The sequence below is a fragment of the Zalophus californianus genome, chromosome 11, assembly GCF_009762305.2.
Source record: "Zalophus californianus isolate mZalCal1 chromosome 11, mZalCal1.pri.v2, whole genome shotgun sequence".
Taxonomy (NCBI): domain Eukaryota; kingdom Metazoa; phylum Chordata; class Mammalia; order Carnivora; family Otariidae; genus Zalophus; species Zalophus californianus.
The window spans coordinates 103,863,537-103,867,867 of NC_045605.1; positions in this window are offsets into that span (position 1 = coordinate 103,863,537).

Here is a 4,331-nt window from a genome sequence, read left to right on the forward strand (position 1 = left end):
CGACACTGTAGAATTTGACTGATGGTCAAGTACCCCACAATATTATTATCGTTCGTGGAGCCTGGATTTTGTACCCACTGCCCCTCCCCACCCCAGCCATTCACAGCTCAGCAGCTCTGACCCGGCCCCTCCCTTAGGACTCTGAGGTGACCTTGATGCCCCAGGCTCCTAGAATCAGACATTGCTTGAGTTAAAGGGACCATAGAAATCGTGGTATCCCTCTCGGTGTTGGCACTGTTGGTTTAGGTGAAGAACAGTGGCAGGTGTGGACCCCCAGCTCCATTAGGACTTACTTTCCTGGGAAGCCGGGGATCCTAAGGGAGCGTGTCCTGCCCCTCAGCTGCATGCAGAGGGAGGAGTTGCCCGGGTTGTCTGGTTCTTGTCCAGCCTGCCCCAAGCACAGGCCTCGTCCAGATCCAGGACCCGCTCTTCTGGGCTGAACTCAGCGTGGGCTGGGGGCGCTGCTCACCACTTTAGCCCCTTTCTCTGCTGGGCTGCAGGAAAATTAAGCTGTTCCTTCTTAGAACGAAGTGACCTCTGCGCGCTCCTCAACCCCTGGGGAGTCACACCCACGTCCTCTGACAGAGAAACTACCAAGAACCTGCCCGAAAAGATGAAACCAAGTAGACACTATCCTGTGACTTGGGAGGGGGCCAAAGGCTTCTCCCTCTCCCTCCACATAAGCATTATGATTATTTTCATAGAGAAAACCAATTCTGTGGGATCAGATCTCACAGGCCTGGTGTGTGGAGTTAATGGGTGTGTCAACTGGAGGAACGATAGGGTGACACTGGGGCTCAATGTTCCTAAACTTGTCTGACGTACCACGGAGGCCCTCGGGTCTCTTCCTGCCCAAGTAAGTGAAATAGACCGTTGGGAGCCATACCAGCGCCCAGGCAGCTCAGAGGCTGGAGGAAGGAGGCCAGCATTGGGGCTGAGCTGAGCCGTCAGGTGAGGATGCCTTGGGGAGCAGGCCTTGGCAGGGAGCCTGCTAGAAGGTTAACCAGTACCTTGCCTGACTTCATGGTTCCTGGGAGAAGAGATTCAGGCACCTGGGGCCTACCTTGCCAAGAGGACTGTTTTGGTTTGTAAGTTTCCAAGGCATTTGTGTCCAGAGAAGCTGAAGTTGAAGCAAGTGCATACAGACAGGAAGTTTTGTCATCTCTACTCCTGGCATGTGGGAGTCAGCTGCCTGTACCAGTGCCCCACGAGGCCCTAAAAAGAGAACACAGGGCTGTCCTCTGTCCTTCTGAAAGCTTTGGGTGACTGTTGAAAACCTAGCTTTACCGTCTGGAAGAGAAGCTACTCCAGTAAGATCTCTGCCTTGTCAGGATAGCCCTCAATGTAAATGTGTATAAAATTCATGCAGATATATAAAACTTCTTGCCTCCATTGTGATCCCTGCGAGGAAAGGTCCATCTGGTTCCACCCCCGCTCCAAGAGACTCCCCAGAGATCTCCCTGGATCTCCCAGTTTGGGCATATTCACTGTTCCCCAGGACTTGCGTATATGCTGTTCCCTCTGCCAGGGGACTTTTGCCCCAGATCTTTGCTGGGCTGGCTTCTTGGTACTGATGGCTCAGCTAAAGCGTCAGCTCCTAGAGAGCTTCCCTGACCTCTATCCAAAGTGGCCCATCCCCCTAGGACTCGGTCTCTCTCTATGCCACTACTCTTTCTTCTTTATAATTGTTAATATTATTTTCTGTTTAATATGCTGACTTATATTCTCCAACCTCCACTAACAGGAACATGAGCTCCCTGAGAGCCAGGCCGCTCCGTAGCGATCACCGCCATATCCCAGTGCCTGGAACGGTGCCTGGAACAGCGCCTGGCACCTGGTGGGTGTTCACTCCGTAGCTGCGGAAGCAGTGGGTGGTACTTGGGTTGAAGGAGAAAGGAAGAAGGTGGTTTGGAGAAAGACATGGAAATGCAGGGCGGAGATGCCTTTTCTTTCCACCGGCTTTCTTCTTCCTGTGCCTCTTAAGGGGCTGATCACATGAGGAAAAAGGCATCCCACGGCCCCCTGTCCCTCTGAGTGCCCTCACCAACGGGGAGGCTGGGGTTAGGCCAAGGGACTGTCCCCGACAGAGGCGCATCTGGGGCAGCAGGACCCATACCTGCCACTGCTCTCTGTCTAAACCAAAACACATCTGGCCCCGGGAGCAAAGCCATTGGAAATTTTTCTCTGTGGCGCTGGAACCGGGAGCCCCATGCTGGAAAAAATGGGGTGGGCCCCTTTGACTTGCTGAACTTTATTTATTTTTTATTTATTCGAGAGAGAGAGAGAATGAGAGATAGAGAGCACGAGAGGGAAGAGGGTCAGAGGGAGAAGCAGACTCCCCGCTGAGCAGGGAGCCCGACGTGGGACTCGATCCCGGGACCCCAGGATCATGACCTGAGCCGAAGGCAGTCGCCCAACCAACTGAGCCACCCAGGCGCCCGACTTGCTGGACCTTAAAAGTAAAGGGACACAGGTGGGAACGGGTTGAAGGAACCAGGCTTCCTTCTATTTATTTGGTCAGTCCACAAGCTCCAAACTCTTCTAGCACAAGCAGGGTGCCCTTAACCCTGCCTTGTGTTGGCCCCACTTGCTGGTTGGGTTGAGTTCCTTAGAAGCAGAATCTGAGCTGGAGGTTTTTATGCACAGGGCACGTTGGGCGGGAGCTCTCGGGATGACAACTGGCAAGAGAGGGAGGCAGGATGGGGCAAGGCTGTTTCGGCTCAGGTCCGATCACAGCTCGATTCTCTTGGAGTTCTGGAGCAGGGGTGGTGGCACAGAGCTGCACACACACACACACACACACACACACACACACACACACACACACACACACACACACACACACACACACACACACACACGGAAGCAGCCTCAGAGGTCAGGTGCGTGGGACTTCCAGAGGAAGTGAGAGCTGGCCACCCGGGTCAGCTAGCCAGAGCCCACCCCTGCCGCTCGCTTTGCCCTGGGACCCAGAGCGAGCCTCTCTGCCCCGAGCCAATGCTCACTAGTCCCCCCGCGGACAGCAGAACTGAGCCCCTTATTAGTGCCGCTGCCACCATGTGTCCCCTCAGGGTCTGAGAGGCTTTGGAAAGGCCCGGCCACAGACTTTGCACTTACAAAGCAAAGAGGGTCAGACTCTCTCCTTCTCTCCCCTGCTCCTTCCTCCCTGTCTTTTGTCTAATGTGCCATTGCCCGAGGGCCCAGCCCTAGGATGCCCGGGAATGGACAGAAGGACAGACAAAAGGCAAAAAAGACGTTCCTAGGACAACTGGGAGGCCGGCGTCACCCTCGTTCTCTAACAGTACTGAGAAAGGACGCGCCCATAGACGCTAAGCCTGAACGAGAGCCAAGGCTGCGGCTGGGCTGTGGCTGCAAACCCATCTGGAGGAAGAAAATAGCGCAAAGAAAGATGTCATTCAGGCCACAAACGGTCTGTCTCTCCTGCTCCATGTCTCCCTTGCCCTCTGAATTTTTTCTTCCTACTCACGGGCACCAGCCTGTTCTGTCCTGTGACTGGTACGTGGGGGGGACAGGAGAACGGGCTCCCCAACTCTGCCCGACCAGATGGCAGCACGCCGCGGGTCCTGGAGCCCACAGGGATCCAGGCTCAGTGCTGCTCCCCCAGACGCCAGCTGTCAGCCCCTTGGGTCTTCTGTTTGCTACCACCGAGGGGACCAAAGATTTTTCTTTCCCTCAAACCATATAGTTGGGGGGCCCCTGGGTGGCTCAGTTGGTTGATCGACTGCCTTCGGCTCGGGTCATGATCCCAGGGTCCTGGGATCGAGCCCCGCATCGGGCTCCCTGCTCTGCGGGAAGCCTGCTTCTCCCTCTCCCACTCCCCCTGCTTGTGTTCCCTCTCTCGCTGTGTCTCTCTCTGTCAAAGAAATAAATAAAATCTTTAAAAAAAAAAAAACCATATAGTTGGACTCAGAGCCTTTTCTTTCAGGAGGGCTTATGGGGGCTGATGGGAAAGGCAGCTGACACAAAGGATGGGGGCCGCCAGCTTCCCCAGGGAGAGTGACTTCGAGGCCAAGACCTTGTGGTATCTCTTTGTGTCTACCTGGCGTGGACAGTCAGTTGGGGTGAAAAGCGAGGAAGCAGTTTTCAGCATGTGTCTCCTGGACAATGGAAGGAAGAAGCTATTGATACACAAATCACAAAGGCCTTACACTGAATGAATCAGCCAGTCTCCAAAGGTTACATACTGTCAGATCCCATTTATCCGACTTCCTTTTTGGAGGTGGGGGAGGGGCAGAAGGAGAGAGCGAATGTTAAGCAGGCTCCATGCTGGCCATGGAGCATGGCCGAGTCGTGGGACTCGATCTCATGAT